The following is a 24,879-nucleotide window of genomic DNA, read 5'->3' on the forward strand; positions in this document are numbered from 1 at the left end:
CTGAGCTTTTCCATTTGCCTTGGTTTTACCAGAGGAAGAGCAGGTGCTTCTATCCTCTCCATTTCTGGGAATTGGATACTATTGCCCAAGCCGCTTTGCTTTGCCTGCTGGCATCCAACGTAGGACAAATGAAGGTATATGTGGTTAATCTAGCTCATCTCTCTTCAAGAGTTTTCCTGAATACTTATCAGATTTGGATTCCAAAGGTTCATAGCCTAGCTTTCCAGATAAGTTTTTGGCAAGAACAATGACCTTGAAAGTGTGCCATTTGGGACTGAGTGGACATAGCACCAAATAAACAAACTATTTGTTATCATTCCAGGGTCTTTCCTTTCTTTTCAAGTCATCTGGATGTATCCATGTGGTCTAAGGAGAAGGAAAATCTCATTGAGGGCCAACAATAGATGAAGAACTTCCCAGACCATTATCTTACTCAACCCTCAAAGAAGTCCTAGTATGTAGACACTAACTTCTCCATTTTTTTTTTTTTTTTTTTACAAAGAAGGAGCCTAAGGTTCAAGAGAAATTCAGAAAACTTGCCATGGCTTACAGTCGTTTAATGACACAGTCTTGAAACAAACTCAACAGAAAGAAGAAATATATTGTTGTTGGGTTCAGTGAAGTAAATTCTTTGGTAAGAACTGCCAAACAGTGCAGTGTCTCTTTGTTGGTGAAATGCAAGAAGGAAGGAGAACAGAACTGAGAGGTCAAGAGTTTTTGAGGAACTTTGAGGTTCATTGATTTGTGCTGAGCTCAGACTTGACCCGTTCCCATGGTTGACTGTACATGTGTTGATCTCTTCCACCAAGTCATGAAGACTGTGCTGAAGGTGATAAAAATGACTCCCGTTGAGTTCTTTTTTTTTTTTTTGCCATGTATTTTATCTCATTCACCCAGCAACCTTGGAAAATGTATGTTAAGTAATCTCATTGGAGAGATGAGAAAATAAGGCAGGTAGAGGAAACTAACTTTGCTGCACAACTTCACCCTGAAAAATTAGGAGCTGAGATTTATGCTGCCTGATGCCAGTGAATCTTCTCATTTGTAGAATATGCAAAAGAATCTCATCCTAAAGGCAAATTCTAGGTCCTTGGAAGAGTCTGATCCACTAATATTTAAGATTAGTAAGGGCTCTGGCATTGAGGGCTTACTATTTTATGTTTTAAAAGAATGGTACATGCAAAATAGTGGGATTCATCATGATATATTTGTAGATACATATAACGTTTTTGGTCAGCTTCTTTACCTAGTACCTCCCCTTTCCATTCCCTCCTCCTTCCCCCTGTTCCCCTTCCTCAATCTACTGGTCTCCTAGTTTCATAAATTTCCCTCTTGTATTTTCTTCTTTTGTCATGCTAGTTTCTACATAGGAAAGAAAATATATGACCTTTGACTTTCTGAGTTTGGTTTATTTTACTTAACCTGATGTTCTCCAGTTGCATCCATTTTTCTGAAAATGACAGAGTTTCATTCCTCTTTGTGGCTGAGTAAAACATCACTGTGTACATATACTACATTTTCTTTGTCCATTAATCTGGTGACATACAGGTCAGCTGATTCTATGACTTGGCTATTGATAATGATGGCACTATGAACATGAGTATGCATATATCACTATGCTATGCTGGCTTTAATTCTTTTGATAAATACCAAAGAATGGTAGAGCTGGGTCATATGGTGGTTCCATTCCTAGTTTTTTGAGTACCTTCCATGCTTATTCCATAGTGCTTTACAATCCCGCTGACAGTGCATAAGCATTTCCCCCCACACATCCTCACCAGTATTTATTATTATTTGTATTCTTGATAATTGGAACACTTACTTTTAACTCAGCTAGATACCAATAAGGCTTTTCACAACTGTAGTATCACACAGAGGTACCAGACGAAGCTCATGCAAGGTGTAACCGAAGGTCTTCACTTGCTCTCAAAATGTGTCCCCCACTTAATTGCTAATAAGCTTCATCAGCTCTACTTTAGGTGGAACCACAGCTGTGAAAATGCTGGAGGTGATTATTTCTTGAACTAGAGTAGCCTCAATGGTTTATCAGGTTTTTTGGCACATTCTTAGGAACATTCAGTTCAGAGGAGGAGACATACATATAATGGTCATTGTGTGTGATGACTGTGGGCAGCCTGTGGCATAGATCAACAAAAAGGTCAATTTCCTGCCTTGCAGTCTTTGAGTCCAGAACTAAACAGGTAATTACCAATCCTATTTCTTTAGGTTACATGAATTGCTGGTTGGTTTCAAACTTCGTTGGGTTGAAAAAGATTTGTTTTTTAACCATCTGTAATTTGTGATGACTTGAAATTTTCATTAAGTTTAACCTATTTATTGAATATTAAAATTTGAAAGACACTGCTAGGTTCTGGTGTTGGTTTACAGAGGAGAATTGGTCACAGTCCTGCCCCAGATTGCTTATGTTGTAGTGGTGCTGACCAAGAAGCATATGACATAGTTGATTGATAAAGATGATGGGGTAATGCCAGGGATGGGATGAGTACATCCTAAAATTCTTCTTCAGGTCACAGGGTTTGCCTTCTTTCGTTTGCTTTCCAAATCTTACAATAGCTAGCTCTACTGACTGATTTTCAACTCCACCCACCCTTCTGAATATCCAATCAATGCATCCTATTCTGCTAGGAGGTTTCCAAGCTATGCCATGACCTGAAACTCTGAAAGCACGAAGGAACTCAACTCCTCTAGCCTCTTAAAAGTGGGCATGCATTGTCAGTTTGGGATGCCTTAGTGAATGCCAAACTTCCCAAGCCCCTGAAAAAAGACTGAGGCTGAGCACTTCCATCCCAGAATTTTCAATGAGATGTTTAACAACTGCATCTGAATTTTTTGTGGTATCACCACCGAGAGCACATCCACACTAATACCCAGATGTGGGCATCTCATGTAATTTCATCTTCCCCTTTGTACTTGACACATAAATCCATCTCTGAAAATACCTCTGCTCATCCTCCAAGAGAGTCACTCTGAATAACACACTGGAGTTTAGAAAGAAAGGGATCAATGAAGAGTCCGTGCTAGGGGCTGAGGTGGTCACTGAGCTGTCGAGCTGGGTTCTATCCTCAGCATCACATAAAAATAAATAAATGAAATAAAGGTATTGTGTCCAACTACAACTTAAAAGAATATTTTTTTTTAAAAAAAGAATCCATGCTAGTAGTAGTGTGGTGGTTGGCAATGGTCAGTAGGCTCTGTCTTCACAGAGTCCAGCATTCCATCAGTGAGAAGACATCTGGCCCATGTTCATATACATGATGTATTTTTGCAAAAGTGAGAGGCCTCTGTCATGATTTCATTTTTGTCCCCTTGAATTTTAAGCCATGTGTAAAAATTAAATAAAAAATTTTAAAACCACAGATAGAAACAGTGTTGTGATTTAAATGATGTCTTTTAAAAATTAAGATCGGAAAAGTTCCTAAAAGAAGAATAAAACTTAATTGAGTCAACCCTATATAAGGTGATAGAGTCCCCTCTTATGATCACATAACTGCCATCACCTTGCTCTGATCTTTGAATGACTCGGTTTTAGCTAAGCATACACTTACTTTTGATATATACTCACCCTTATTTTACTTTTTAATGTTGGTTAAAGAATCAACAGAAAATAAGGAATTTACACTATTGGTTTGAAGTTGAGTTTTTGAAAATTAAACTCTTTGTAGAATTCTGAGCTATTTAAAGAAGGATGTGAAATGGCTCTTAAGTTTTAATTATTTGGTGTTGCCTCTGCAATTTTCAAAACTTAATTAAAAGAATAGTTTAATGCAATTATATCTACAGTATCAACAGTTCATTTTTTTTCCTTTGCAGTTTCAAATTTGAAAGTTAATATAACTACAAGAAATATATACATATATTATATAATATCTTAAAATAACACTTTGATTGAAAATCAAACAGCTGAATGAACAGATGGATGATTTGATTATAAAATTCAACACTTCCAATAATGCATGTCAGTCTCAATTGAAAATTACCCTATAGCTATTGCAGAAAAAAATGTTGTATTCTAATTTAATTAAAATATTTATCAAGCTGAAACTTACAGCATAGAAGATGAATCATCACAATTACTGCCTTTACAATCATTGCTGATGAGTTCATTATTTAGGTTAAAGAAAATCTTAATGTCTTTCTTTGTATAAAATTCAATTCTGCTAAATCCATTGTTGTTAGCATCACTAGGAGGTCTGTTACTTTCATGCTGATGATTGGGAAACCAAGTGACTTGACAGAAGAATTTTCTGGAAGTAGATACACCATGGAAGGCAGAGAAGACAAAGTAAATTACTGTGTCCCCGAGGCTTATTTCAAGTCTATTAATAAAACTCTGGAGAGACATCTCCAATGTTTTGAAAGAAAATAATGTGGTAACAAATAAATTAACGACTTTTTGATTTTTAATTTTCTGAAAGCTAGCTTTAGATCGCCTTGTGAGTTAGAATATGCTGAATGATAACCAATTTCCTCAGGCCCATGAGAAGGGGCAGATCGGTTTGACAACACAGGAAATATGAGTAGTGGGCAGAAGGGCATGAGGAGAAGAAAAGGCTGTGTATCAGGTCCTCTGGCATTGGCAAATGTGTCCACTCAGATCCCCAGGTAGAGGTTTATCTTCCCATCTTGGAAGTTGGCAAGTGTATCAAATGTGAAACTCTCCTGGAGAAGGCATGGATCATTGTTAGTGGGCTTTTCCTGTCTATGATGCGTGACAAAAACAACTTAGACGAGGGAAAGTGTATTTTTGGGTGTTCCCAGTTTCAGAAGTCTCAATCCATGGTTAACTGGCCCCGTTGGCGGAGGCAGAGCATCATGGTTGAAGAGGGTGGTAGAGCAAAGCTGTTGGCTCATGGCAGCCAGGAAGCAGAATAAGAGAGAAAGAGAAAGGAAGGGAATATAATCCAGACCATGTCCCCAGTGACCCACTTCCTCCGGCACACGCCACCTGCCTACAGTTACTACCCAGTACAGTAGTCCTTTCACGTGGTTAATCTACCAAATGGATTAATCCACTGATGCGTTTACTGTTCTTATAATCTAGTCATTTCACCTCTGACATTTCCTCCATTAACACCTGAATTTTTCAGAGGCCCTTGAAGATCCAAACCATAACTGTTCAACCTCTGAATTATGTTATCTTCCTTACCAGTTTCATGTGTGCCCAGATGAAATGCCTTCCTGTGGCACCTTGAGGGGTTTTGCAGGGGAAAGATGTCTACTTTAAGGTTATAAAGGTTATACTTCAGTTATAAAGGAAAGGATAAAAAAAGAGTTAGATCAGAGGGGGCATACCTATGGCTAAAACCCCAGAGCTCTGCAGCCAGATTCAATTCAAAACCTGGCTTTGTCATTGTAATCTTGGCCAAATGATTTAACCTCTCTCTCTCTCTCTCTCTCTCTCTCTCTCTCTCTCTCTCTCTCTCTCTCAGACTCATTTCCTCATCTATAAAATGATAATAAGAGTACCCACTTATTATAAAGGGTGGTGGAAAGACTGAATACGTTAAAACATAAAATTCTTAAAACAATCTTGTGTATGGTTAGGACTCATTAAATGCTTGCTATTATGATGCTAAGATTTATATGGAAAAAACTGACTGCAAAAAGCAGTAAATGTTTGACAGCAGGAAAAACTTGGTAAATCCGTCAGTATCAAAATACTCAGAAAGGAAAGAAACGAGCATCCTGAATGTGACCGTTCTAGCACTTATGAAAGACAGTAATCAAAAACAAGAAGCCCCATCTGAACGGTCTTCACATAGGATGACATTTTTACGCTACAAAGTAGAAAACAGAAATTTCTCCTTGGATGGGAATTTGTTTACTTCTGCTGAGATAAAGTTAAGGCCAAAATTCTTAATGTTTCTGAATAGTAGTAGATGCTGTTCCATTTTGGTTCAAAACCAGTGGTCCAAGTAGAGATAGAGTGGGAGTAATTATCTCCGACAGGACTGGACTTGCTACTGTTTCTAGCAGCCCTGTCCATCTGAAAACCACGCTGGCCCTACTTCCTAATTCTATCCTGAATTCAATGCTTCTTCCACTCACCACTGTCCCTCTGATCAGCCTCTTCTGCTTCCTCTGCTTTCAGTGTACACCCCATTCTTCACACAGAAGCCTGTGAGATTTCTAAAATGCAATGTAAAACATGTTCCTCCCCTGTTCCAAATCTCCCAGTGATCATCACTCCATCTCATGACCTCAGGCTTTCTGTGGTCTTATCCTGCCTGTCTCATATTTCCCTTCTACTGTCCAGCCACACCGCTCTCCCTTTTTGTTTCCTCAACATGCCAAATCTTTTCCAATCTCTGCCTCATGCCTTCTTTTTCTCTGTGTGGTTTTCTCTTTAGTGCTGATGTACTAACTCAAATGCTACTTCCTGAGACAGGAAAACTCATTCAAGTCTATTTAAAGTAGCTCTCATCAGACTCTGTTCTATTTAGTATTTTTCGTCTCATCACTAATTTATTTAATTGAATTTATTTGTGTTTTTTAATGTGCACATCTGTTTTTATTTTCATATGGAAATATAAAACCCATCAAAAGCGAAAACTTTATCTCATCTCCAGCTCTTATAATGGTTACCTGGAACATAGTAGGACCTTTATAAATAGTAGCTGAGTGAAAAAAAAAATCCTGATGCTCATAATGATTGGTTAATAGCAGGTCTTTGTCATCTGTCTCCTTAAAAATGTCTATATTTTCTCTTATCCTACAATCTCAGAAAGCCAGAAAAGTAAAAATGGCATATTATTGTTCATCTCCTCATTTTCCTGTAATATTTAATATGGAAATCTTGTTCTAGCTTGGTATTAATATAACTTTCTGAGTTGGAGTATGGAACTTAACTGGACCCTGAGTTATTGATTCTAGAATCATTCTTCGCTTCCTAGGTTTTTCCATATGTAGGGTGACTTGGAATTGGCTCTTTTCAAACCCAAATTTATTACCCAGTTAGCCCAGCCTCTGCAACCCAAGTGATTATCTGGGTGTGAGAGGGTATTACACAACCTAATTAGTTCTTGGCCAACCCACCTTGATAAAGTCTACCCAATGACAGTTTCTGGACTACTGCTATCATTATATTTTCAATAGGGTATGAATAGGAATAGATTTAATTGACCTTACAATGACTGAGACAAGAAAGTAAGTCTTGGTTAACTAAAAAATCAACATAGCAATTGGGAAATTTAATACATGGGTGGAAGGCAAGCTTAACTTTTATCTTTCAATCTCATATTTATTGAGCTTCTGGCAACTTGATTTCCAAATTGCACAAAAGAACTTTTGGTCATGAACCTATTAAGGGCAACTCTGAGGATGGAGCCTGTTTATAAAAGCTCAAAATAATACTTCCTCTAGAATAGCATGATCAAGTGCTACCTAAAAAAAAAAAATATATATATATATATATATATATATATATATATATGATGTGGATGCTTCTCTGAGTCATGTGATGTAAAACAAGGCCGAAGAAGAAATGGATGTAAGTAAGATTTGGATCATATCAGGGCAGCAGTTCTTCTCCTTTACAGTATATCATAATCACCCAGAGGACTGTAGGTAAATACAAATTCTTAGGCGCATTTCCTAGAATCTTTATTCAGTGGGTCTGTGGATGAATTTTAAAGCTCTCAAGGTGATTATCATGTGCAATCAGTGTTGAGGATCAGTCTTGCTTTTTGCTTTAGCTAAGAAAAGCATTTGGAAGTTGTTCTTCAATCAGTAATAGATTTGGAGACAGAGGAAAAGAAAACCAGGATGGCACAAATTGGTCCACCCTCTTGTCCTGCAGAGGCTGCAGCACCTCTTTAGCTAGTTTAGCTTTCTTTCACCATCCTTCAAAAGGACTCCCCTTCCCCTGGTCTCATCATTCACAATGAACCCAGAAGGAATTCTTTAAAAAATGCAGCTATTAAAAAATCCTAGGTTTTCTTCTCCCTTTTCATGTGTGTAATAAGAAATCAATCTCTTTTCAGAGAACAGGAACTTCAGACAAGAGAAATCAGGACAGCTGTCAAGCTCTGGGACTAGGGAGCAGCAGGTACCCAGCTAGAGTGCTCATTTCCTACAGATGAGAGCAGATGAAGCACAGGTCAGCATGACCAAACCTGTCTTGAGTGAAGGCCTCAATGCAGCAGGGATGGGGCTCCTGGGATTGCTGTGGCTGCCTTCAGGCTGCTAATATGACCACAGCCCTGGCAGTTTAGATAGACTACTTGTTCTCATCTACTGACCTGAAGCACAAATTCATTCATGTAAGAAATAATGTTTATAGGATGATGTATTCTGACTCCAAAAAAGACAAGGCAGACTCAGTTTGGGAGTCTAATAAGTTATAGGGGATTCAGCAACTCAGATTTCTTATTTCACCTCTGTTAGCAGCTAGCCCCAGGACCCAAAGCAAGTAATTAAACTCTATTTCCCAATTTGCAAAGCTAGAGAGGTAAGTTTACAGATTGTGATGAAATAGCTACTGTAAGCACTAATGTGCATGATAATAAAGCTCTGTATAATGATTACACAAAGCCTTGTAGCTATAAGCAAGTGGGAAATAGCAATTGCCCTATACTTTGCAGGTATTGACTATATGAAACCCCAAAGGACTCAGGGGACAGAATGGACTGGTTACAAAAGGACTTTTGGCCACATTAACCAAGTAGATAGAATCACTACCTGCAATTATCTGTGAATTTAAAAGAATACATATAAACACATGCGCAGGTAAAATTTCCACAAAGACCACATTCCATTGTTGTCAATTTTAATCCCTTTTAAAGAAATACTCCTTTAAGTTCATTTCCCATGATTAGGATATGAGAACCTGAGTTTTTGCTCATTGATTTTGAACTCTGGCTTCATATTAAAATATTCTGGGGAATTAAAACAAAAACAACAACCAAAAACAAACTGATAAACAAAACACAGCTTGGACTGTTTTAATTCTAGACATGAGACTGAGGCATCAGTAGATTTAAAGCTTCCCGGGTAATTCTAATGTAAAGCTAGGCTCTAAAGCCACTTAATTAGACCAACTTTCTTTTGCATATCACCAAATACCACCAGCTCATTTCCTACATTTCCCCAAACTCCAATTGTACCACTCACAGAACACTTAGAAATGTTCTCTTACATACATTATGTTTATGTCTAACTTTCCACCTTGCTCCCTTTATTTAGAGCAAGAACTTTGCTTTGCTCTTCCATTTCCCCTTGCAGTCTGGCACAGACTTCTTGGCTTATAGGACACTGGAAAATACGCATTGCTGTTGATGTAGATATAAAGATTTAGATTTGAAGTGGAAACGGACAGATGTTATACCCATGTGTATCTGAAAGAGCATCTTCCATAGTGTTTTTCTCTAGCTACATAGAGGAAACGCCTCCCTGTAGGCAAATATCTACAGAAGCTCAGTGTTCATGTTATCAATAACAACCCTGACTAAATTTTATAGCACATTTCTCCATTAGCATTTTATGTAGCATTATCCCATCAACTGCAAATGTGCTGCAGGATCCTTAGGGGAAGGAGGGTGGTAATATGCAAATCACAAGACGAAAACAGAATCCAGGTCTCTGACCTCCCAGGTCAGAGGCCTCTTCCAACAATACCAGAATTTCACTTATTGTCCCTTGTGGAATAAATGAATCAGGAGAAGCAAAATTACATCTTTGCCTCATTGTCAAATTTGAGGGCCACGTTAGTTAGTGAATAAAAGAAACCAAAGAATCCTTCTGTGTTGCCCCTTTAGCAGCCTTTCTGGAAATTCAGACTGATTCTTGTACAAGCTGTTTCAATCAAGAAGACAGAGAGAGAGAAACACCCATCATCACACGGGACAACTTATTTAACACGCTTTGCATGAAATCATGAAACCTTTGTTGTCCCTTTGTCTGATTTCACAAAGTGCCCAAAACTACAAAGATAATGTCTTAGGAAGTGATTTAAAAGTAGAACTTTTAATCTCGATTTTCAATGACCCTTTGGTCATAAGACACATGAAAGTCTCTTGATATTTTCTTGAGTGAGGGGACAGACTTAAAGCTTCCCGGGTAATTCTAATGTAAAGCTAGTAACAAATGAAACCAGAGTGTCTTTCATCAAATCTAATTGTGACATGATATAGTGGGATCAAATCATCATGTGTTCACCAGCAGGACAGGGTTGGGAAAGGGGGACAATGAACTTCTACTTTCTTATTATAACAAATAATGAGTTTGGGGATGTCAACTTATTGGTCTAAACCAGTACTATTCGATGATGAAAATACATTATGAGTCATACATATAACTCAAAATTTTTATGAACCATGTTAAAGAAGATTAAAAGGAAATGAGTGAAGTTAATTTAATAAATTTTATCTAAACCAGCATATCTAAAATATTATTGTTTTGACATACAATAAAAATAAAAATTAAGAGATAGTTTACTGTTTTTTGGGAAGGGTACTTGCTAGGTCTTTGATATCTAGGGTGTATTTTATACTCACAACACACCTCAACTTGAATTAGACACATCTCCCGGGTTCAGTAGCCACATGGGGCAGGTCGATATTGTACTGGAGAGTGCAGGTTTAGATACACCGGCAAGAATTTGAAACGTCAGATAGAAATCATCCTCAACCTTTAACTACCTAATATATTTTGATATTTTCCTTCTCCTGGCTCTTTCACTATCTCCCAGAAGGGATTATCTAAAGGCCACATATGTGTTGGCAAAAAGTTTTGGGCTTTGGAGTAAAATGAATTAAGCAATTCAAATATCAGCTTTTTAACCCTGAGCTAGTGAATCTAACTCCATTTATCTCGGTTTCTTTGGCTATAAAATCAAGACAAAAATAAGCTAACTCATTAGATTGTTGGGAAGATTAAAGCAAATAGGCATAAAGTGTACAGCACAGCCAAGGATCAAACAATAATTCTGTCTGTGTCAAACCCAATTTGACTTTTAAACGTTCCATCTTCAGATTTGAGGCTCCACTGTTTCATTTACTCCACGTCAGGGTCTTTCTGAGATTTCTTCTGCTAGGCAACTCTTTCCCAAGAATGTCACAGGGCAAGCCTCTTTTTCTTTTCTAATTCAAGTTTAAGGGTGAACGTCTTATGAAATTCTCCTCAGACTGCCTATTTAAAGTTGTCCCAAGCAATTTACTCTTTAGCACCCAATTTCCATTTTCTTCAGAACATCTATCCATATCTAAAATGATCTTTCTGTGGCCTGTTATTTGTCATCTCCCCTTACATAGAAACTCCATAAGAGCTGGGATCCTGTCTTTCTTATTTTTCATTGTATCATCAAATGCCCAGCACAAAACAGAACTTGGCAAGTATTTGTCAAATAAATCAATAGGGAAGTAAATGGAAATAGTATCCTAATACTAAAGGTGGCGAAAAATGAAAATTCCTGAGCTCTTTTTAACCTACCAGCATCACCCAGAATGTCAGGGAAGGAAAGCCAGACTCATCTGCTCGAGGTTGGGTATTGCTTATCTGGAACCTACCAACTGGGTTTGGAAAAGATCAAGAAAATTATTTTCCCACAGGTTATTTTGTCATTGATACTTGTTTAATAGTACTACAAGCAAGGTACATAAACCATACAACTTAAAATCACATTTGGTTATTCTTGACCTTGAAAAGAATCCAAATCTACCTGGTATGATTCCACTTTTGATATAGAGGAGCTTGGCAGCACTGGGGAGTGGAAAAAGAGTGGGTGTTAAAGTCAGACAGACCTGGGCTTGGATCCCGATCTACACAGACTGGGAGAATTATGTAAGTGTCTCTGATCCTCAGTTTCCTTACCTGTAAAGCTTTACAAGGTAGCTCAAACTCTAAAGTGTTGGTAATGAGAATTAATGGAGGTAATGTATGGAAGTGCTTAATATACCCTGAAGGCTCAATGAATAGTAGGCGTCAATATTGTCATCTTTTCAAACAGAAATGCCTGTCCACTGTGTGCTTTAGCCAATTTATGGGTGCTGATATTCCTTTCCCACATTTCTGCATCGTCTGATCACTTGTTACTGAAAGATTAGGATGGGGGAGATGGGGCAGAAGGGGGGGGAGGGAGAGAGAGAGAGAGAGAGAGAGAGAGAGAGAGAGAGAGAGAAAGAAGTAGGGAGTCAGGAGGGAAGTAGGAAGAGAAAAGGGCCAATGAGCTGAATTTCAAGCTAACTCTATGCCAAGCAGTGAAAAATAACAATCAAGACATTTCTCTCTCTCTACAGAGACGGTTTCTGGTGTGTTTAGAGATGGATCCAGCCACAGGACTTCTCTTGTTTCCATGCCTAGCTATTTGTAGCTATAGGCACAGTTTTGTATTCAAGATTATGGGCCAAAACTTAGAGAAGCGCTGAGGATCCATGCCAGTCTGGGCATATTTTACTTGCTGGCAATATATAGTGCTCTGCTTGACACAGTACAGTCAAAACAGTAAAGCTGATCCTGTGTCTGAACCCTCCACTCAATTTTGAGTTCTGCTAATGTCAGCCCCATAGCAGAAAGAGTAAGCTGATCTAAAGAAGCACTCGACCCATGGACACATACTTATAGCCCCAAGTTAATATTAAGAATAGGAGTTTATAATAATATGGATCAGGCTTGACAAATAGATTTCCCTTCTCCAAAAAACATACAAGGAAACTGGTACTGTTCCCCATTTTTCAGACAGGAAAAGTGGACTCAGAATTTAGTGACTTGCCAAAGTGTGGGAGCCACAATTTGAAGCACAGTCATGAGGCTCCAAAGCAGTGTGTGCTTTCTGTGATAACTTGCTGCACTGCCAGTAGAAGATGAGGTCCCCATAGGATGATACCTCAGTCCATTTAAGACAAAATACAGAAGTCCAAAGAAACATCGTTACCCAGTCATTCTATGCATTGGAAAAAGGATTTCACTTTGTTTCCAAACAAAGCCTTGGTCACACTGTCATGCAGCCAGGTCATCCAGACAGGTGGCCTGAAGAATGCTCTTACACTTGGACAGTGACCCTTTTCAGGTGGCTCTCTGTAGGCAGGAAAGCTCTAGGGATAAGGACCATCACCTTAAAGTCATTTGAAGACTTGTAAGGAGTTGTCCTCCAAAAGCAAAAACTGGAGTAATCATTGACAGACTATCTAGAAAGCTGATGGGGAAGGAAGGATGTCTCTTTCATCAGTGTGGCCTATTCCAGACCCCTGAGAAGGCTGCAGGTTACTCCCGAAATGGGCCCAGTTACCAGCAGGAGCTTAGCCAGGTCCTTAAAGACAAGGGATTTTTCACTTGGGTTTCCGGCATGGTCCAGAGGTATCCACAAACCCTTAGGAATTACATGTGAAATTCTATATGCATTCCACATAGAATAGCCCCCTATCCCCAGCCTTAGAATAGGACTCATGACCCTCACTTAAAAAAAAAAAAAACACTGAAATTTTCATCTACTTCTTTCTTGCACTCTTCTGCCCTTTTACCCAATTTATACATAGAATCAAATACTGATTAGTTTCCCTAGATTTTGCAGAGAAAACAGACTCAGAGGGTAACTGCCCTGTCCAAGGTTGCACAAAGGGCTGGGCTGGGACTAGCAACACTCCATTGGTGGGAATTTGCCAGTCAACTCAATGAATGAAGACCAAAGGCTCCCTCCAGATTAACAATAATGTTTTGCAACCATTTTCAAGTCCAATCATAGGAAATTCCAAGTTGCTTGTTATTAGGGAAAGATGGGTTGCTTCCCCAGGATGCAGGTAGAGGTCACTAAAAGGATGTTTTCCTACTCACAGAGCCACAACTCCAGCTCCTGTTTTTTCCTTCCACAACACTCTGGCTCTTGGTTACCTGAGTTTGCCTGACTCCCCTCCTCCCTGCCCTCTCCTCCAGCTGGTTGTCCTTCCAGCTTCTTCTCAAGTTTGAATTCCTCTGCTTGGATACGTTCACCTCTGTCCTCCTCCAGGTTACAGCCTGGGGGCTGCTCACCTGCCACTGCCCCCCTAAGCTTTGCGGGACAGCTGCACCTTTGGGTTAGCGCTGGTTAACATGAAACTTTCCCCACCAGATACCCAGGAGGCTGCTGCGATGATGGCCAGTGGTGGGAGACTCCTCAAGTTCACGGTCTGAGCCCCTTGCTAATTCTGGCTAATGCTTTTTTTTTTTTTTTAAACATCTTTGATTTTCATTGTTTTCCCCTTTTCACTTTGACGTAAATAATCTACATTCGGAGAATCCCACAACCTCGCCGAGATTCACTGCCAAGGCTGGGGGTGCAGGTGCTTTTTCCGAAACACTCAAGAGTGCCCAGCGCAGTTGTGAAAGCTGGGGTGGGGTGGCAAACCACCTCAGGGTGTTTTCGTTCCCCTGAGAAGGGACATCAAGGCTGGCTGCGGTCGCAGCTCGGGATTCCCCGGCGGCTGCGGCTCTGGCAGGTTGCAGGCACCTTGCTAGCAGCCGCGTCTTACCGTGGCCACGCTCGCTCCCTCCCGCACGCGGCCTCGCACCGGTGGCCGGGGACAGCGCCTGCCCTCCCGCCCGCCCGCACTGGCTTAGCCCTTTCTGGTTACTCACTTTCACACGGGAGCGAAGTCTGTCCTATCAGGCCGGGAGCACTTCTTGCACAAAGACGTGGAGACCCATCGTGTGTACAGCTGTTTCACGGACAGCCGGTAAAATCCAGAAAGCGGGAGAGAAGCGAGTAAGACAGAAAAGGAAGGCGGGGAAAGCCCAGCCCAGAAGACGGGGCGTCTGGGGATTGCAGCCTCCGCTCCAGCGTCCCCAGCTGGGTGGCTCTGTGAGAAGAAGCTCAACTCCTCGGTGCACTTGTTCACTCTTTCTTCATTAGAGGAGGAGTCAAGGTTGCAACATTTATTTTCCTTGCTGGAGGCAAAACAGTGATTTTCTTCAGCATGCGAAATGTCCAGAGATTGCCAGTTTTGCAAGGTGACAGAGGTAGTTGGGGGAGCCAGGCGGAATGCAGAGAAGATGTGGAGAAGAAATCACGGATTCTCCCCAGATCGGTTTTGCATGATCAGTGCCACACAGCTTCCATTGAGACTGTCCCGGAAAACAGAAAGAAAAAAAAAAAAAACACAATAAAATAAAATAAACGTCTTCCTAAGTGGAATGACCTCGAAGATGATGTTTCTCTGGCAGCCAAGATCTTGGTGTCAAATTTCTTTCCTTGTTTCTGAGCTACACAGAGAAGCAGCTTGACCATACTTGATTGGGGCTCTAGGGAGTTGAATCTCATCTCCCCTAAGAAGGAGTCCAGAAAAGGGACAAAAGAAAAAGTCATTGTCTAAAAGAGATTTTGCTTTCTTTTCTTTCTTTCTTTTTTTGTTTTAATACGCACAGCTAAAATTTCCAAGGTGCTGGGTTTATGTTCGGTTGTATCAAAATAATACAGGAATATCAGGGTGTCTAAATAATCCACCTTTGTGTGTCAGAAATTTCTGTTTCTAATAGGGTTGTATGTTCTGAATTTTATTTTATTTTGGGGACCAACAAAGCCACGTGCAACCTCCACTTTTTCTTTTGCAAAACATTGCCACTTTTCTCTTGCCTCTTAGTACTGAAACAAATAATAACAGTTGCTTGAATCAAGTAGGTTTCCCTGAGTAAATAGCTAGTGTCTGATGCCATTAAGTAATATTGAAATTTGATTGTTACACAACGTAGAAGGCTACTAAGGATATATTTTAAACAACAGTTATAGAGTTTCAGAAGAAGAAGAAAAGGAAGAGGAGGAGGAGAATTTGTAATAATTGGCAAATCGCATCCAGTAGTAGCCACCTGCCAAGGCTCAGAACCCACCATGATGCTTTGGTGATCCTTTTGGATTGGAAGCCCAGAGGCACCTGTGTAAGCATAATAATCTAGTGTTTCCTGTTCAATAACTTGTCCTCGTAAAAGTTAAACCATAGAATCCATCTGGTTTCCTCTTATACAACCTGCACTTGCTTCCTTTGATGATCGAGGTATATTTTCTTTTCCATGAGTGTCTGTGAAGATATACGACTTCTACATGTTTTCAAAACCAATGGGCAGTATTGTCAATGGCAGAATACAGATGCTTAGGGATGAACGATGAGGTCATGTCCCACTAATCTATCCCACAAATTGCTAAAACGAAAATATCTTGCATCAAAAATACATTTAATAGACCTAACCTACCAAACATTATAACTTTGCATTGCTGACCTTAGACATGCTCAGAACATTAGCAAAGTAGGCAAAATTATCTAACACAAAGCCTCTTTTAACAGAATATTTATACAGCGATGCTTTTGCATCATTAAAAAGTAAAAAGCTCAAAAAAGTCATCATACTTTGGGGACTGTCTTTAATTCAATTCAATATGACCTTTGCAAAGCCCAGGATCATCAGTCTTACCATAGGTTTTTTTTTATAATCAGAGTATTTCAAAAGATAGTGAAAAAAATCACTTTAGACAACTCTGGATTGTTAGCCATTAAGAGGCAGGGACCTTGTTCTTCTCCTGTGGTCCCTACATCATAGCAGTCAACTCAATGTACCTGTACACCTGTACACGTGGTTCACAGCAGGTGACAGGCTAGTTGTTGACTAATCCTCATTCCCCTGGGAGAGAAGGTCAAGGGTGGCTTTCAACTGTGTTGTGCATCCTACAGGCAGTGTTCCTAAGCCATGGCATTCACTGTCCTCGTGTACATTAACTTGTCCCCTGTTACTGAGATGAAGGCAGCTGTGAGCCTCATCCTGTTTCCTCTGGCCCCACTCTTGTTTTGTCATTCCCCCCTCCCTGCACACTGGCAAGCTTTGCCCCCCTCTTGTGTTCTCTTCTGGCTCATCTCGGCATCTGTCTCAGTGGTTGAGTTCCTCCCTGTTTCCCAGATGACTCCTCCAATCTCACCCTGGATCTCATATCTGCTCCTTGCTTCCAAGGCCTGGTTGAATGGCTTAAGCAAGGAAAGAACCCAAACATTGGCATTGGTCTGAGTCTCAGCTATTCATATGTCTTCTCTGAGTTTTAATTAATCATTGTAAGTCAAACATAGTAACAAATGGCTCAAAAATCCAGTAAGTAATAATAATGGTGACAGCATATATAAAATGTGAATAATTTAACAGAAAGTCTGGAAACTTTAAGTTCCTTTTTTCCCCCTTCCCTTTTCCTCTACCTGCCTTGATATTTTATCTTTTTTTGTCTGAGGGCCTTTTTCATCTCAGCCTACAACTTCCTCACCTCTTCACTGACCCTGCTGGCCTTTTGGGTGGCTTTACCATTTAATTCACCCCTTCCTCCCTCTGTCAAACTTAGTGAAAGAGTATTCCACACTCATTGGCTTTTCTTACTTGTTTCCCTCCTGAAGCCTTAATTAATGGTTTTCAGTCAGTACACCAGCACTATCTGAGGGTGTTCAAAACATGCCTTGTCTGAGTATCAGTTGCAGAGTTTCTAATCCGAAAGGTTCAGGGTCGGGTGCTGATTTCTTTTTCTACAAAGGGCACAGACAGTTAGCTGCCTCTCATCCTTTAGTGCCCTGTCTGGGCCTTTTCCCTAGCACTCTGCTCCCCTTCACTCCTTACTCAGGAAGTTCTCCTTCCTTGGCTTTCAGACCTCGGTACTCCCTGAGTTTCCCTCTGTCTCTCTGTGGCATTACTCTGATGTTTTTTTTTTTTTTTCCATATCCTCTCTTCTTTCTCCTCCTGTTTGAAAGGGGAAAGTTTTGTCTCGGTCCTTCATTTTTCTTCTTTGAAGACTACTTTTCTTTCTTTAACAAAATAGAAAACTGCTAAAAATACTAAAAGAGCCCAAAATCACTCACAATCACCACACTGCTAAGAAAAAAAAATCTTCATCTATAGTCATAAACACCAATCCTTCTAAATCATGCATCTTTAATTCAATCCCATTTCCAGAAGAAACCAACATTCACATAGGGTATGTACCTGTTCTTTTTCATGTGTCTATACAGTTATGTCTCCGTGAGCATGTGCAAATATTTTTAAACTAAAATTGCAATGACTTTTAAAACTTATCTTTTTAAAACAATGCAAATATATATTCTAGTTTACTATCTAGAGATATACTTCATTCTTTTCAGTGGCTGCATTGTTAGTAATTTATTCTTTCATTCTTCTCTTGTTAGATCTTTGATTATTCTGACATTTTAGCATCAGAAATGCTGTTATGATTATCTTTCCATGTGTCTTAAGGTTGAAGCTTAAAAAGATATTGCTGGATCAAAGGAAGTGACCATTAAATTTTTGATAGATAGCTACTGAATTACTCCAAAAACACCCTTGGAGAAAGTTCTAAAAGTGAGATTATTGAGGCATAGGGTAGGAATGTTTTAAATTTTCATATATACCTCCTACTTCTATTCCCAAATGTGTATTAATATACACTCCTAGCAAGCATGTTTTCTCCCATGTTCACAAACACCGAATTTTATCAATATTATCTTGCTGGTTTGATAAGTAAATATAATATCTGTTATAATAATTCCAAGTCCTGAGATTTCTTACGAGGTTAAGTTTACATGCTGATTATGATTTGAAATTTTCTCTTATGCTGTAGCTATTCAATGCATTCCCTGTGTTTCTTCAGGGGTATTTATTTGTTTAAATAAAATTTTAGGGTCACTTATTATATAGAGTTAAGTATATTGCAAGCATTTCTCTGTGTGTCATATTTCCTTTGATTTTGTTAGACTGTCTCACTGGGAAAGGTTTTAATTTTTCCTAATCAAACCTGTCCACTATATTCAATGAAGCCTTCTTGGTTTTCTGCCTTGCTTCTTTGTATGTAATACTGATCGATGTATTTTTTCTTATTATAATAGATCTTTAATTATATTATGACTTACTTTCAAATACAAAAGAAGAAAGTTGAATTTTATTCTGACAGCATAATCAATTACTTGTTACCCCACTGAAAAATTTTTTTTGTGTCACATATCATGCTTTACATTTCCATCTTCTTAAGTGTTGTGCACACCACCACTCTGTTTCTTTGAGATACTTATATAGATGCCAGTGTAGATGCCTATGTAAATGTACTGTTTTTGTTAGGACATTGGTACAACCAGTTTTTCCTTTTAAAATTTTCTTGTTGAAGGTGATGTATTTATTTTTAATAAAGTTTAACAATTAATTTGTCCAACTCAAATAGTTATTTGGCATTATGTTACATTTAACTTATTAATTTAGGAAGAATTGATGTGGCTAAGGGATTAGTTCTTCCTGCATGGTTCCTTTTACTCTTCAAATTTTCCCTTAATCTTTTAATGTCTTTATAATCTTATTACACAGATAATTTACTTACTCATACCATATTAGGAACATGTAGGTGGTTTTCACATTTTTATACATAATGGGAAAATGAACACAAGTCTGGAAAGTGGAATGGAACTTTGCCTTTGGAGAATTTATTTGCTTAGACCAAATTGCAGGTGAAGCATAGTTAGATCAAAGGGCATGCACAGTTTTATAGGCCTTGAGATATAAAAGCTTATCTTTTTTTTTTCTGGCTTCAACTGTCAGTATTTTCTGTGTCATATTCTACATCCAGTCAGGAACAAAGACGTGTAAATACTTTTTCCCCTTCTACTTCTTATTGCCTCAGTTCATTCCTTCATCATTTTTATTATTTCCTCTTAAATATCTTCCTGAATAGATTCACTTTCACCAGATATGTCTGCATCAAACTCAAATGCTTCTAGGTGAATTTGTCTACTTCAGTTACTGAATTAAGATTTTTAATGGTACCTACTTTCCACAGAATAAAGTTGAAACATCTTTTCTCCTGATGATTTTATTGGACTTCTGAGCAATAGCTCAATAAATATCTATATCTTTCCTTCTTAGAATGTTACTTTCCCCAGTCCTTATCTATTGAAACTGTGCATTCTTGATCTCCAGACTCCATAGTGCTTTGTTCTTAAAGCTGTTCCTGGTCACACCAACTCTGAAACTGCTCAGCTTGCTTCTGCCATGTAGTATTTCTAAGTGGGTTTATAATACACCCACTCTGTTCTTCCTCCAAGGATTATCATGGGGCCGATGTCAGTTGACATGTGTGAATGAATTCGGTAAATTATAAAATGTGTAAATATATGGCACTACTCTTAATAGATAATGTTTCCTTCTTCCCAAGGAAGCCCAAGCTGGTAGTTAAGCAATGAGGCTAAGGACATCCAACCTTTATTGGCATTGAAATGGGAATAATTTTTTCCTGGGGATGTGCATGGGAAGGTGCCAACAGAGTTGGGCGGCTGACTAATAAGGACTCCTATCTCCTAAACCCAAGGAAAAAGAACTGTGAAAGCTGAATAAAATGCAATGATTGTTATAATAGCTACATGGGTTTCTTTAGGAGATTATACTGTGAGTCTCTCTATTCAAAGTGTAGTCCTTGGACCAACTACATTGTCATCAAAGGGAAGCTTGTTAGAAATTCAGAATCAGACTCAGATTTTGTAGTTTAACAAGAAGTGGTTCATGTGCACATTCAAGTTTGAAAAGTTATATTCTAGAAAAGTGAGCTCCATGTTTTTCTTTTTTGCTCATTGTTCCAGCAGTAAAATTATTTTTGAGTATATCTTCCCAAATATGCAAATATCTTTTTATTTATAGTTGTATATGTAACTGTGGCATTGCAAATTAAGGAAAGTAGAAAATTTTTAAAAATTAGGTACAATTTTAAAATGTAAAGTAAAATTTAATTTAATTTTTATAGTAGTGAGAATTGAGCAAATGACCTTGCACAAGCCAGGCAAGTACTGTGCCGTTGAGCTGCATCTTCAGCCCTTTAAAAACTTTTTTTTTTTCTTTTTAATTTGAGACAGGGTCTTACTGATTTTCCCAGGCTTCACCTCACCTTGTGATCCTCCTGCCCCAGTTTCCCAAGTATCTGGGATAAGTAGTATGTGCTACCAGGCTCCGCTGGAAAAAATGCCTTGGTAAAAGAAAACAGACAACGCATTTAAATCCAACAACTGTTTTTACTACTTGCCATGAGACAGACAGGAAACTTCTGTGTGGTAGCCAACATTTTCGTACTCACTCCCTATTTTATTACAACATGTTTTTAAGTTTCATCTTCTAAAAGTCTTGCTTTTATAAAATAAAATACACCAATGAAGGCCTGTGGTACATAAATAGCAAACCAGCAAGTGGGAACTCCCTGACATTGACCATCTGTTTGCTGGGCTCCCTCCTATTCTGGAGATACTTCAAGTAGCTTTTGGGACTTGTGTTGAGCTAATTCAAGAATTGAGTGAAGACACCACTGTAAATCCCAGATGTCATATATCAGTAAAGCTTAATTCCTTTCTTTCTTGGGAAAAAAATAACTTATATTTTTTCTTTTTTCACGCTGTCATTCTCAAACATGACCATGCATCAGGATCACACAGAGTAGCCATTAAAACACAGAGTCCAAGCCCTACTCCAAGCCCCTACAATCTGTGTCACCAAAGAAGAAGACCCTGGGGAACTGAATGTACTATTTCCCCAGAAGACTCTAAAGCAGCTAGCCAAAGCCCTTGGCAGACACAATGTTCAAAGATCAGAGGTTGAGCATTTTTTTGTTAATCAAAATTTGTTTCAGAAACTACTTCATTGCCTGAGCGTATGTTAGAAATGAGATCTCCTCACACTACACCAAAACTACTGGCTTAGAATCGGATTTTGCCAAGATCCCCAGTTGATTCACATGAACACAGAAGTTTGAGAGGTGCTGTTTTAACCAGGGTTTGTAAACCCCAGGTGACCATAAAGTGAGTATTCTTCCTGAAGTCCCCATTGGCACCTGGGGAAAACTGGCTCACACTTACCTGCTTTCTCCACCTCTGTCTTGTGCCAGGAGTGTTTCTGTGATAGGGAGAAGCAGTGGGGGGTGGGGTGACTAGGGAAGAATAGAGTTAGTTACCTCAGAGGGGAGTAAAGGGAACAGAGGGGATATAAGGATAGGAAGGATAATAGAATGAAACAGATATTATCACTTTGTGTACATATATTACTGCATGACTGATGTAATTCTATAACATGTACAATCAGAAAAATGAGAAATTATACCCCATTTATGCATGATATATCAAAGTACATAAATGCATTGTACTGTGATGTTTAGCTAATTAAAATAAATAAAAACCTTTAAAAAGAACACCTAACAATCTACATTCTTAATAAAATTTTAAGTATATAATACAGTATGGTTAAATACATCGAAGCACTGTACAGCATATTTCTACAGTTTGTTCATCTTATGTAATTAAAACATTACATTTGCTGAACAAAATTTCCCCAAATTACCTTCTCCATTCAGCCTTTGGCAACCTCCGTTCTTATGCTTTCTGCTTCTGTGAGTCTCTTTTAGAAAACTTCACGTAGATGGAAATATTTGTCCTCCTGTTTCTGGCATATTTAATTTATCACAAGGTCCTCCAGTTTCATCCATGTTGTCATGCCTATGATAAGATTTTCTTCCTTTTAAGGACTGAACAGTATTCCAATGTATGTGTATATGCTACATTTTCTGTATTCATCTGTCAAGGGCAATTCAGATTATTTATGTACCTTAGTTATCATGAATAATACTGATGAACACAGAAATTTCAATATCTTTTTGAGATATTGATTTTATTTCTTTGGTATGTATACCCCCTAGTGAGATTTCTGAATTATATGGTAGCTTCACTTTTGATATTTTTGAGGAATCTCCACATTGTTTTCCATAGAGGCTGTATCATTTTGCATACCTATAAACTGTGTACAGGGTCCCAGATTGTCTATATCCTTACCAATTTAATGCTATGCCTATCAAAACCCCCAATGGCAGTTTTTGCATTAATAAAAAAAATTACTATCCTAATGTTCATGCAAAATAATAAAAGCCCCAGCTTAGCTAAGCAGTCTTGAGGAAGAAGAGCAAAGTTGGACGCATCACATTTCTACAGTCAACTATGAATACAAGGTACTTTCCTTGTATTATTTATTTGTTAACTGTCATTTTTAAAATTAAAAGAAATTTTTTTGGGTGCTGGGAATTGAACTCAAGGTTTCAGAAATGCTGGATAAGTGCTGTACCCCACTGAGCTGTTTTTTTTTTTCCCCAATCATAAAAAGGAGTGGAATTTTGTCAAATACTTTTTTCCCCTGCAGCTGTTAAGCTGATTGTGTGATTTTCATCCTCCATCCTGTTAATGTGGTGTCTCATGTTAATTGATTTGTGTATGTTCAATCATCCTTGCATCCCAAAGATAAACCCCACTTGGTGATACATTATGAATCTTTTAATATGCAGCTGAATTTGTGTAGTTAGTCATCATGGTTTGAATCTGAAGTGCCTCCCAACAACTTCTGTGTTGAACACTTTGTTCCTGTGACAGCAGCGGTCAGAGTTGGAGCCTACGGGCCATGACTGGATCACAAGGACTCTGATCTCATCAGTGGAGAAGTCTATTGCAGGCTGCATAACTTACTGGGTTATTGGGCTGTGCTAGGAACTTTAGCAGATGGGCCTAGTTGGATGTCAACTCTAGAATTTGTTTTAAGTTTAAAAACATTGGGGCAGAGTACTCAAAGCAAGGATTTATGAGCTACCCAAGAAATTCTCACTAACACTTACTAGTTCTATGACCCTGAGCAAATTCTTTAGCTTTTTAATTTAATATATTTAATTGAGGTAAAATTCAAATAACATTTAACCATTTATAAGTATACAATGCAGAGGCATTTAAAATATTAACAGTATTGTACAACTGTCCCTGCTCTATAGTTCCCAAACATTTTCAACATTCCTAAAGTGGATGTTTGAAAAACATCCCTGTTTGTAAAAATTAAGAAGTGACTTCCCCTTCTTCTCCCCAGACTCTGAAAACCACTAATTTGCCTTCCATTTCTATAGTTTTACTCATTCTGTTATTTCATATAAATGGAACCATACAGTACATGACTTTCTTTGTCTGCTTTCTGTCACGAAGCACATTGTTCTCAAGGTTTATACACACAGTATGTTATATCATTACTCCTTTTTTATATGATTATATTATATCATTACTCCTTTTTAAGACTGAAGAGTATTTTATTGTATAAATATACCACACTTTGTTTGTCCATTTATCCACTAATGGCCACTTGGGTCATGTCCATCTTTTGGCTATTGTGAACAAGTGGCTTAACATTGTATCCCCACTGTCTTCATTGGCAAAGTGGAGTTAATAAATCATCACTTATGTGGGCATCACAAGTACTAAAGCTAATGCAGATCAGATGTCTGGCTCAATAAGTAGATGCAATTGAAATCTTTTGTTTGGGGAGACCAGCTAAAGGGCTTTTAAAATACATTTCTAGTTAGTTTGCAGATGAGTGTTCCTATTTTTGAAACCCTAAGACTTACCAGTTCTTCTCACCTTGCCTCATCTTTCTATTCATATTCAGATTACCCACTTCATTTTAAGTTTTCTTACTGGTTAGGAACATTCATCCATTTGCCATCTTCTTTTTTTCTATTTCTTCTACTTAGCTATACATGATAGTAGAATGCATTTTGACACATCATACATAAATGGGATATAACTTCTCATTCTTCTGGTTGTACATGATGTAGAATTACACTGGTCATGTAATCAATGTTTATAACAGCTCAATTCACAATAGCTAAACTATGGAACCAAACTAGGTGATCTTTAACAGATGCATGGATAAAGAAAATTTGGTATATATACACAATGGAACATTACTCAGCCATATAAAAGAATGAAATTATGGCATTTGCCTGTAAATGGATGGAGCTGGAGAATATCAATTGCCATCTTCTTTATCCATCTCTTCTTTTTCTCTTCTCAGTTTTATTCATTTATTTATTTTTCAGTCTTTCATTCATCGGCAAATGTC

General features: G+C 38.4%; 1 protein-coding gene across 6 annotated transcripts in view; it reads right to left on the reverse strand.

The window, feature by feature from the left end:
- Positions 1-15,079, reverse strand: part of Prlr (prolactin receptor) — a 151,670-nt gene extending 136,591 nt beyond the window's left edge. For all 6 annotated transcript variants that reach the window (XM_040273622.2, XM_013358769.4, XM_005325640.5 and 3 more), the window contains exon 1: positions 14,566-15,079. The gene's annotated coding sequence lies outside the window, so the exon portion shown is untranslated. The remainder of the gene's footprint in view (positions 1-14,565) is intronic.
- Between the last annotated feature and the right edge of the window lie 9,800 nt (positions 15,080-24,879).

Source organism: Ictidomys tridecemlineatus, chromosome 1, assembly GCF_052094955.1.
Source record: "Ictidomys tridecemlineatus isolate mIctTri1 chromosome 1, mIctTri1.hap1, whole genome shotgun sequence".
NCBI lineage: Eukaryota > Metazoa > Chordata > Mammalia > Rodentia > Sciuridae > Ictidomys > Ictidomys tridecemlineatus.